Here is an 11129-nt window from a genome sequence, read left to right on the forward strand (position 1 = left end):
GTTTTGTTGCAAAGTGCCTCGCAGTGGGTCTTCTGGTAAGAGGCTAAAGCTGTCGTTTAGCAGCATCAAGTCTCCCTTGTTCCACGTCATGTTGATGCACCCTGCCGCATTACTGAGCAGCAGCCGTTGAGCACCAAGTTGCGCCAGTACCCGGATTGGATAAGTGATTGCGGCCATATCATAACCCTCGTAATAATGAAAACGCCCCTGCATAATGAGCACAGGATGTCCCTCTACCCTACCCTGTATGAGTTTGCCTTGGTGAAATTCGACAGTGGCAACAGGAAAACCCGGTATATCCTGGTAAGCGGTTTCCACTTCTACATCTACATGCGCTATAATACCTCCGAGCCCCGTACCCAGCACGATGGCCGTGCCGTCGATGCCATAGCCTAGCTGCCTCAGGTAAGCTGCCGTTTCCTGCAGTCTTCTATTCGTGTTTCCATTAGTTGTCCAGCCCACGGCACGAAGATCATCCACATCGTCGATATCGCGCAGGGTTTCCAGCTCAAACAAAGACAGATTAAGGGCATGTGCCTTTTCACGGGTTCGTTGGGCAACGGCATCGGTGCTCCAAGGAATGTTGGAAAAAAGTTCGATGTTTGGCTTGCTCATTGCCAATAGGTAATAACCACCATCGTGCGCTGGGCCAAGAACAACGTCATGTTCCTTCAGCCTAACAAAGCCCTCCGCTATATGGTGTTTGGCCAATTGGGGGCAATCCGACCCAAGAATAACGACCTTACTTGCCCCATAATCAAAAGCCTTCCTTGCGGCATTTGATAAGCGTTCTCCGAGATTGCCCGTGGCCTGGTCATATCGAGCTGTACCCGAATCTGAAAAGCCGCGCAAAGCCTCAGAATCTCCGCTCACAAAGAGCATTCTACTATAACCCGTAGTAACCTGATCTGTGTGTCGAAGCAGTCGGTGGTAGATGGCCAAGGCCCGCTCTTGTCCTTCCGTTCTTGCCAAGCGAGATTTCACCGTGCCCACTTCGGGTGCCTTAAGCAGCAGAACCACTGTGTTCATGCTATCTCTCCTTGGCAGCTGCTTCCTGCCCCCGCAGTGCATCCATAACAGTGCTGGTGCACGGCAATGGTTCTGCCTACCAAATTCCGTTTGGAAAAGTCGGATACATGCCTGATGGCCGGAGTGGTCAATGGTAGTGCCAACATTTGATTGAAATCGCAGTCGAAAAGGTGTCCGTCGTATCCGATGCTAATCGTGTTCCTGCACATTATACCATCTAAAGCCGCAGGATTGAAAGCGTTGACCAATTTAGTCATATACCCTTCATAGTTTCCGCTGGCCACCAAAAACTCCAAGAACCGGCTGATGGGCATGTTAGTAATGGCGAAAAGACTATTAAAGTCGACTTGGTATTTGTTCTTTAAGATGCGCTTAAAATCAGCCTGAAGCTGATCTTGTGAACCGGGCAGAAAAGCTCCATTAGGGTTATACACCAAGTCAAGAATGAGGTCACTTCCCTGTTGTGCATAACCAAGCGCATTGAGTTGTTGCAGTGCATCGATAGATCGCTCAAACACCCCACTACCTCTCTGCCGATCCGTGCGTTCCGCATTAAAATAGGGTAAAGAACTGACCACACGAACATGGTGCTGCTTAAAAAAATCAGGGAGGTCGTGATACTTCTTGTTGGCAGAGAAGATTGTGAGGTTGGAACGAACGATTATCTCTACTACTCCTCGTTTTTTGGCCTCTTCGACAAAGTAGCGAAAGTGCGGGTTCATTTCCGGTGCACCACCGGTTAGGTCTAATGTGCGGATACCTGATTTGTCCAACGCCTGCAAACACAGGTCGATTGTTTCCTTGGTCATAATCTCCTTACGATCGGGACCCGCATCAACGTGACAATGTTTGCACACTTGGTTGCACATGTAGCCAACGTTCACTTGAAAAATATCAATAGCGGTGCGTCGCAGCGGCCATTGCTCCAGCGTGGTCAAATTTTCGCTGAAGGTTGGGTGACCCTTCCCACCAAACACCCCATTGCTCAAGAATCTGAGTTGTTCAATAGGATTGCTCAGGTCGTGCTTGCGTCGCTTCAACGATTTCTCCGTTAGTGCCATTACTACATTGACATTTTCTTGACCTTACCCATCATTTGCGTGGCATGCACCAATGAAGCACCGCCCCTGATTGCCGTGGCTACATGAACGGCCTCTATCATCATTCCTTCACTGGCGCCTTTTTCCATGCTCGCATCGGTATACGCATCAATGCAGTACGGGCATTGTACCGTGTGGGCAACGGCTAGTGCAATCAGTGCTTTTTCACGCGCACTAAGTTCTCCTTCTTCAAAGACGGAGCTATAATAGTCAAAGAACTTCTTTGCCAGCTCCTCATTCCACTCTTTGATGTCCCCGAATTTTTCGAGGTCTTCAGGCTTATAGTAGGTTTCCATTTACTCGGTTTACAACCTCTGTTTCTGCTGGCTAGGTGCGCAGCACTCGGTTAGTCGTTCAGTGACCAGTCGTATTCTAAATAACTGACTTTCGCTGCCTGGTTCACAGCCACACCACTGTAACGGTTGATATAGTCAATTAGCGTTCCGTTCTTGGTAAAATCGGCTTTGAACCATTCAAAAATTCTAGATAATGACAAGGCATTTGGTTCTATTTTGTTGTGAGCCGTATTGTTGATATAAGCCTTCGTAACCCGTTCCAGCTGCGCTTGCACGTTCGCCTTAGTGTATGCCCGATTAAGCAAAGGCGGGCAAGACGCGGAAGCACAGTTAATGGCAAAGTGTATGCGGGGCTCGTTGAACTGCACCCTAAGTATTTCGTGTTCAATCGTATTCAAATCAAAGTCCTTTCCACCGATCTTGAAGAATTTCTTTTTCCACGGCTCATCCAAGTCGGTAATGGACTTTAATGGCAGATTATCGACGACCAGTTTGATTGTGAAAGCATTGTAGGTATTAATCCAATATGCCAAACGCTCATTCTTTGGCAGGTTTTCGGTCGCGGGATTGGCACTCAACATCTGCAAGTACTTTGCAAAGCGCGAATCTTTCTTGAACCCGGCATAGTTGACCTTACCATTAGCCGCTACATAAGCCTGAAGCAGTTCATCAAAACTGGCATGATTGACCTTGCCTGCATCTGCCGCAGTGACAATAAACTTCTTGTTTCTCGGCGTAGGTTCAGCAACCGGCACTATATTGTTATCGGCTGCTTGTTCCGGATTCTGATTCTTTTCTTCTGGTAAAACAGTGCTGTCCGACAGGTATCCCGTATCCGTCAAGGATTCTATTTCCACGCTCTTGATAGGTTCGGTTAAGGGCACTTCCAACACTTGGGCGGGCGGTTCTTCTATGACCATCGCACCATCAACAACTACAGGTTGTTCTTGACAAGCCACTAAGAACGGGAGTATTATTGCTGCACTTCGCATAGTGCAATATTAGCATGCAGATATCATGAATATCTCACGGTACTCCATTTACCGACAACGAGGCATAACTAGAAATCACTGTGTTGGCCTGAGCGTTGAATACTGAAGTCCATAATTGAGCGTTTGCTGCACGAAATCGTCCGGATATTTTACTGTGATGTCCGTAATCTATCCGGCTTCGTTTATTACAGGTTCCAGCACGGGATTGATAAACCCGCTGTAGGGAGGAGATTTAAGTGATTTACTTCGTTCAAGTCCTTACCGCTCTTATCGAGCGAATCACTGGCCTTGCAGATTGACAGATTATGTTGGTGGTTCATCATACATTATGTCCCGCCCATATAAGCCGAACTGCACCAGGCCGTAGCACAGCTTTTCTCCTGTAAAGACAGTTGTTCCCAACGAAGAATGCGATACCGCAGCACCTGCACATCGCCAAACTAGTCGGCTTTATACTGGATACCCTCTTGCTCGTTGGTTGGCAACGAATCGACGATGCTTTGCGCAACCGGCGAATCGTTGTTGTTAGAACTGCCACAACCGCCGAGCAGCGAGGTAAATAGCGCAAGAAACAGAAGTTTGTTCAATACAGTAAATGGTTGATATTGTTCTAAAGAAAATTGGGCAAAAAAATGAGTGAAGGCGCATGCGGGCTGCAACACCTTCACTCTTACGTCCAGTTGCTTTGACAACAGGTCATGATACAAGGCTAGCTGAAGACAGCCACCATGTACAATACCAAAGTTTGAAAAAACTGCAGTGCTCACCTGTTTCTGAGACGGCAAGTAACTCACAAACAGTCAACACTCTATTGCTCCAAAATCATTCTAGCCCGGGCTTTCTGCACCAATCTTCTAAGCCTGTGGTATGCGACCAGTTGCTTATTGAACCTTTTTACATCGTGTTCATTCAGGTTCGTGGCCTTCGACACGTCCATCTTATCTGCAAGGTCATGTAACTTTACCCGTGCCGCTAGGCTATTTGCAGCCACTCTATCGATATAGTCTTCGTAAGACTCTTTTTCTCGCCGGGAAATCGCATTCAATGCACTTACAATACGCTCAGGATAACCGGAACTGAGCAGCTTAGCCTCTGTGGTGTCACTACGTTCCAATACGTCGTGTAACGCACCAAGTATCATTTCGTCGTTGTCTTGCCCGCGCATCATTACACGCATAACATGCAAGATGTAGGGGTTGTTAAACCGGTCGGTCTGCCCTTTATGCACCTTCGCGGCCAAGCGGATGGCTTTTTCTAGCAAGTACTTTTTGGTAGAGCGGTTCATCATTCTCATTACTCCACCCGCAAGAACGTAAGATCAAAGGCAGCAGAATCTTGGGCGATGGTGTAAAAGTCAGTGCGCACCTTTGTACTATTTTTTCTCTCTTGTGAAATCTTTACTTTTTCGTTGTCGATTGGTTTAATTCGACTGTATGCTCCTTTCATGGTTAGTATATAAGTCATAGAACGGAGCATTTCCTCTGCACCGTCCTCCTCTTCTCCATTATTCGTGCTAGGGCTGTCCTGAAAAGTGCTTGCCATAACCGTTCGGGGGTTGTGTTTGCGTTTAAACGTTCCATTCTCTAGTACGAAGTAGTTGTGGTGGTTACCTGTCGTATCTTCCATCAATACGTTGAGTGCTTTATTGAGGGCTACGATATCGGTAAACTTGAAAGCCACAGAAGACCTCAAATCCTTCTCTTTACTCCTAACACCGCTGATTCCATTAATCGATTTCAATGCCTCGATTGTTTCCTCGTCTATGATTTCTTCGCCCAGACCATTATCCAACCCTCCATCAACACTGTCAAGGGCAGTGTTTTGCTTGTCGAAGGTCTTGCCAACAGATTCCATCATTTCACCTAACTCCGACATGTCGACAACGTACTCCATTTTACCTGAACCATCGGCCTTAAAATAATAATGCTCCTCTACCGTAAGGCAACCTGAAAAGAGAACGAGGGAACACAGCGAGAGACGACCCTTCATAGTTTGGAGCTGAACGCTCTGTGGCAATGTAAACATGACTGCAAGATAAGTATCATAACAAGCGGCAGCCTACTGGCCGAGGTACCATTAAACGTCACGAACCCCGATGGAACTGGGTTCCATCGGGGCCGTGACTCTTCAGTAGTGACCTTTGAACTACTTGGACATGTGCTTTAACGGGGACTAACGCCGCAAGGTTTCAACTGCATAAGCAATTTTGTTGCCAGCTCAGATTCACTGAAAGTGCTCCAAGAAAATCCAACAAACACATGCGGTGCTTTTGCCACATGCGAAGAGGTATAAGCGCGCCCTAACGCGGGTTTTGCATGATTGGCAAACGTTCCGTAAATGACCGACCTGCACGGCGCAGCACTAGGAAATAGATGCCATCACCCTGACCACTCATATCCACCACTCTTTGACCGACCTACCAGCAAGCAACTGCGCAGCGACGACCGACCGACCGGTGATATCGAATAGCTCAAAGGAGAATCCCTGCGCAGTCCACTCCACGAAAACTTGGGTTCCGTAATACCGAATCTTGAACGCCTCTGCTTCTTCATCTTGTAGCCCATTAATTAACGATACATTGATATTCACTGTACTCTCCGATGCGCAGCCGTTCAACGTCGATGTAAAACTGACCCCGTACGTGCCGGGCGACTGAAAGGAATGTATCGGTTCATCTAGGGCATACTTGGTGCCATCACCCATATCCCAATTTACCTCGGCACCCGCTGCAGTGAGCCCGTAAAACTCCACCTCCTGGCCTACAAGAACATTCGTTGCACTGGCCATTGCAACCGCACCGGGTAGGTTATCATTTCCTACCTGCACAGTTGGCATATCATACACACATCCATTGCCATCTGTTACCGTAAGGCCATACGTGCCAGCCGATAAGTTCGTGAGATTTTGATTGGTGGAACCATTTGACCAAACGTAGTTGTAAGGGCTTATGCCGCCTTGCGCTGTTGCCTCAACCGCACCGTTCTTTACAGCCTCGCATGTTACGTTGTTGATAGTATATGTTGCAGCTAGTTCGCTCGGTGCCAAAACATTTACCTGCCTCGCCAATTCTCTGCACCCACCAGTAATGTTCACCAAATACATTCCTGCCGGTAACCCACTAAACGTGCCGACCCCATTACCTGTAACCAGACGCTGTATGACCGTTCCATTTACATCGGAAAGTTCCACATTCCAGCTTGTATTGCTAGGGTTAAGCACCTCAACACGTCCGCTCTGCTCGCCAGCACACAAGGCGTCGATTGCTGTGACCTCCGCAGCTGCGGGTGCATGCAATATGAAACGGGGGTGGATACGAAGGGTCATTCACATTGACCTTAAAGGCGTACGTTCCATTATTGCTCATTGGTGTCTTTATGCCGGTGTTCAAATCCTCCAGTATGAAACAACTAACCCCTGATACACGCTCAGCATCGAACATGGTTATTGTGTAGGTTCCAGAGGTAGGCACAACTACCTGAACCGGTATGCTAATATCATCGGAAAAAACACCGTAATCGTTTATGGCTAAGGTCTGACCGTCCGTTGATAGCGTTGAGATTTGGGGCGAGGAGCCGTTATCAAAGACAAACTTCAACATATCGTTCCCTTCGTAGTTACTTGCGCCACCAGCAAAAACTACCACCGTTTCGTCAAAATACGTATTGAGGGTACTTGATACTCTCAATCTGAGCCTATCTGGACTACTCATGCGTGGGCCACCGAACAGCCCCCCAGCCTGTGTATCGGTTTTGGCCGACTCTGTGACCGTCGTGGTAATATTGAGACCTGTGGCCTGCAACCAAAACGACTGACCGCTTTGGATGTTACCGGTAAGGGCACCACGGGCGTAGACATTTGTAGTGACTCGCTCCAAGCTGCGTTATTGCCTGAAACAGGATCATAGACGTAATAATTGTTGGCTATATCACTGCCCAGGCTCACCGCTGTAAAGTCAATCGGCGAAGCATAAGGGTTGGCAACTAGGTTCCAACCATCAGCTGTAGCACTGCCAGTATTGGTGTAAGTCATTGGCAACGTGATATCTCCTTGATTGGGTACGCCCGTCACGTCTACTATAAACCCAGCGGTCATTGTGAGCGTATCTCCTGCCCAAGCCACGAAGCCTTCTCCTGGATCAAGGGTTTCTCCTCCACCAGAAACGCCCTCTAAACCCTCAATGATCGTCGCTCCGGTGTTCGTCTCATCATAATTGCGAATACTTGGCCAGAAAGGAAGGGCTGGATTATTTCCAACGTGAAAGTTCGGATAGTCTGAACCAGGGAAACCAGCTGTAAAGAAATCATCATTCCAATCACTGACGGTTTGGCCTTGCACGGACGAACCCAGAGGTCTCCAGTTGGTAACCCCTTCCGGTATCAGGCGTTGAACGGTAAGGTTACCCGTATAGGTGGCACCAATGGGCAGTTCTCCCAACCGACCGGTAGTGGTTGGTAGCGAAAGGAGTGTAACATCACCACCTGTTGCATCGAACCCGGTACCATTAACCTGAAGTAACTCTTCTACACGCAGTGTGGCTTGGGCTTTGGTAAGGCTTGCTTCGGTAATTAGTGTCGAAACATTGAGCGTGTCCGAGCCAATAATTGTCACCGTATCAGCAGCGTGCAAAATCAATGAATCGCTATAGACTATATCATTAACTATAATGTACCTGCCGAAGTGATTCAGGGTGGTCCCACTTAGGTCTGCCTCCGCTCCCGCATCAACCGTCAGATTGTAAAGGTCTATGTCACTACCTGTTGTAGTGAAGGCATGTCCGTTCTGTACGACGGCAGATGTATTCTCGTCAAACGTTGCAGCACCAGCTACACCAACTGGGAACGGAGACCAGATTATGTCTGTTTCACCGCCGCTGGCTTGGGTATAGTAAGTGGCCCGGCAAATATTGGCGCTCAGCACAATGTCGTCAACGCTCCATACTTCCCGTCTTCCATTGTTCAGGGCAACAATCCGCAGCGCAACCGTATTGGTGCCTGAGGGAATGTTAATCAAGACGGTTGAGTAGCCCTGAGCGTCCGGAACGACACCACCCGAAGAAGGTGCGTATGCATTGTAGCTTCCCGCTGTGCCAACAGCGATAGCCGTACCGTTGCTACCCCATTTGGCGTTATTGAAACCTCCTACGCGGACGGTTGGCACATCGGAATAGCCAGCACCGTCCACGTTTACATAGAACATGACTGAATCTGCCAGGTCGGCCCCATTACCATTATTTGTAGAAGTAGAAGATAGGTGCGCGGTAATTGTTGAACCTGGCACTCCGGATATATCAACAGTGGCTAGTTCGAGCGTATCTGTAGCCCCATTCACTTGCCATGATAAGGAACCGGTGAAAATACGTTCGTTTGCCGGGGTATCTCCTACACCTGCGTTATTGGATATTCCAGTCGCGCCATTGAGAATCATCCAACTGTCTGCCACCTCACCACCTTGAAATGCTCCTTTATCAAGCGCATCGTTGTCGGTGATGGTAAGGTTGAACACACTATCGATTCCAGCTATGGCGGCCATGCCTCCGGTGACATTACGAATGGCATACTCAAACACTTGATCTGCTTCGCAAGCGCCATTATCGGAAATAGTAATCGTAACGACTTTATCCGTCGTATCCGCTGCTGGCCAAGTAACCGTTTGCGTTGTGTAGTTATCTATTCGCGAGGCATCTCCGCTTTTCAATACAACATCCGCGGAGGTGCTTGCTGTTGCGCTTTCATTGACAATACTTAGCGTCAAGTCGAACGACCCGTCGGTTTCGTTGGCCAGAGATACTATAGGAGAAAAACTAACTTCCGTATCCGTAGAAACGGGTGCTTGCATGTTCACCACTATATCGTCAAGCGCAAATTCATCCCTTCGACCGAATCCTAAAACATCATCGCCAGTCCAGCGTAAGTAAAGCGAAGACCCGTTTGTCAATGACAATCCGCTAAGCGCAATGCTTCTGTTGGCAAGCACCCATACATTGGTGGCGGCGCCTGGCGAAGTATAGTCCAAAGTACTTTCTGCCGTGTATACCGACCCATCAGTGGACCAAGAAAAGTTGAAGGAATTGGCTCTATTGCGGTCATTGTACACCCATATCTCATAGTCAATATTCACATCAGACACGGTAGAGCCGGTGTTGTTTTGCACTTCTAAGGTGATATTGCCGCTGGTAAATACTGCATTCGTTGGCTGCACTCCAAAGGCGTGATTACCAGTGCTCACAATGAAGCCATAGTAACCACTGGTGTTCACTCCTCCTGTACTGGTGGTTCGCAGCGTGCCTGGAGAAATAGTCCAAGCGTCGCTGTCTAGCTCTCCAGTGGTGGGAGCTGCCACTAAACCCGACGCATCGAACTGGCCATTGTTAACGCCGGCAACGGTATTATCGAAATCAATCGTGTAGTCCACATTGAGCGCATCTACGGACAACTGGGCATACAACCCCGTTGTTGACAGTGCGAGCGCCGTTATTGGAGCATATAGTAAATTCCTTATCATCGCGTTCAAGTTGTATCTCTATTCGACCGGACTACATTGCCAGCCCGACCAGAATACGGTATTTCACAGGCAACAACCAATTGATAACCAATTAATTTTAACCATTTAATGTTGACAATGACCAACCGTAAAAAGAAGAATGAACCAAAGCGCAACAAGGCAAGCCCTATCAATGATTACTTTGATTAGCTTTGCCACCACTGTGCAGCTGCAGCAGTTGCCGCAAGGACCCGTAGCTTAACTGGATAGAGCACCGCACTACGGATGCGGAGGTTCGGGGTTCGAATCCCTGCGGGTTCACGAATTAACAAAGAGGCTGTCTCATAAGTTGACGGCCTCTTTTTTTGGCTGTTGTCAGCCGTATTTTTTCGATTTTGGCGTTTGGTGTTTATTCATCGACCTAAAGTAATATGGCAGCGTGCAAGAAAGTGGTCTTCAAGCATCACAACTCATGCGATGATGCCTCTTCCTCCTTTAATTGGATGAGTTGATAGCCAAGAGGCATTTAGCACGCTAGGCTGTCTCGTTATTGAGATGGCCTCTTTTCTGTTTTCATCGGATAAGAATCTAGAACCTATTGGATTTCCACAGTCAGTCCTTCTTGCCCAAGAGCTCTATGTTGCGCAAGCAATTCTTTAAACGGCCCGTGGGCCACCTGACATTTGCCTTTGTAATGGGTAATGGTGGCACACTGTTCGGCCTGAACGAAATCGTGGTCGCAGATTGCCACTAGGCACTCGATGACATGGTCAAAAGTGTTCACATCGTCATCAAATAGTATGAGTTTATTCTCCTCTTTCTGCTTGGTAGCAGTAACAACCTCCTCCTCAATCAACACATCAGGCCTATACTCCATACCTGCAAAGGTAGATGTATAAGATGTGTCCCCTACTTCGCAAGGATACCTTCACCGTGCTGGTTCAACAACGCCTTGGCTTCAGATAGCTTGATGCGCTTACCGTTCATGTAAGCGGTAACGAAGGCATCAGCAACTCCCAGTTCACGGGTCTCCATTTTTCGGCCACTTGCCGCCGCTACTGAAGAATAGCGTCCTGTTGTGTACCGAATCATACCGTCGCGAATCAGCTCTGTGTTCAACGACGTAAGATTAAACAGCTTATCCACTGCCACGGGCTTAGAGTAGACTCCTACCTGCACGGTGAAGAACAAGCCTTCGATTATTTCCACCTTATCCGCTGGTGCCGCACGTG

At 48.2% G+C, this 11129-nt stretch overlaps 1 non-coding gene across 1 annotated transcript; it reads left to right on the forward strand.

The window, feature by feature from the left end:
- The first annotated feature begins 10144 nt into the window (after positions 1-10144).
- trnar-acg (transfer RNA arginine (anticodon ACG)) lies at positions 10145-10218 on the forward strand. The gene has a single exon. It is a non-coding gene; the product is annotated as a tRNA-Arg (tRNA).
- Positions 10219-11129: the final 911 nt, after the last annotated feature.

This window comes from Syngnathus floridae, unplaced genomic scaffold (genome assembly GCF_059516105.1).
Source record: "Syngnathus floridae isolate MCC-2025c unplaced genomic scaffold, RoL_Sflo_1.0 HiC_scaffold_337, whole genome shotgun sequence".
Taxonomy (NCBI): domain Eukaryota; kingdom Metazoa; phylum Chordata; class Actinopteri; order Syngnathiformes; family Syngnathidae; genus Syngnathus; species Syngnathus floridae.